Raw genomic sequence first — 375 nt, 5'->3', positions numbered from 1 at the left:
CGCCGGGAGGGGGCTCCCAGAGCCCCACGCCCGACCCCCGGGGCTGAGCTTCTCCCCAGGGCGCTGGGGGCCCCGCGCTGGGGGTGGCCGGGACCTCGGGCGGGAATCCCAAGAGCAGAACCCAGGAGCGCCGGTTTCTGACTAGGGTGACCTTGAGGGAGGTGGGGAGAGAAGGACCCGAGGAAGGGGTGGTGACCGGGAAAGGGGACCCTCGCGGGGACGCGATCTGGGCTTCGGTGGAGAGGGGGCAGCGCCCCGGACTCGCAGAAGGAGGGGGCAGGGCGACCTCTCTTGGCGCACATTCCCGGGCTCTGAGCGCGGCGCCCGGAATAGCAGCCCTGGGGCGGGGGTAGGGGCGGCCCGTCCGCTCGGCTC

General features: G+C 73.9%; 1 protein-coding gene across 1 annotated transcript in view; it reads left to right on the top strand.

The window, feature by feature from the left end:
• The window catches only part of ADAMTSL5 (ADAMTS like 5), a 9,235-nt gene that overhangs the window by 665 nt on the left and 8,195 nt on the right, over positions 1-375 (top strand). The window lies entirely within an intron of this gene.

The sequence above is a fragment of the Pteropus alecto genome, unplaced genomic scaffold, assembly GCF_000325575.1.
Source record: "Pteropus alecto unplaced genomic scaffold, ASM32557v1 scaffold30, whole genome shotgun sequence".
Classification (NCBI taxonomy): domain Eukaryota; kingdom Metazoa; phylum Chordata; class Mammalia; order Chiroptera; family Pteropodidae; genus Pteropus; species Pteropus alecto.
Note: the sequence above shows the minus strand (reverse complement) of the source record. Positions and strands in the feature narration are given on the sequence as shown.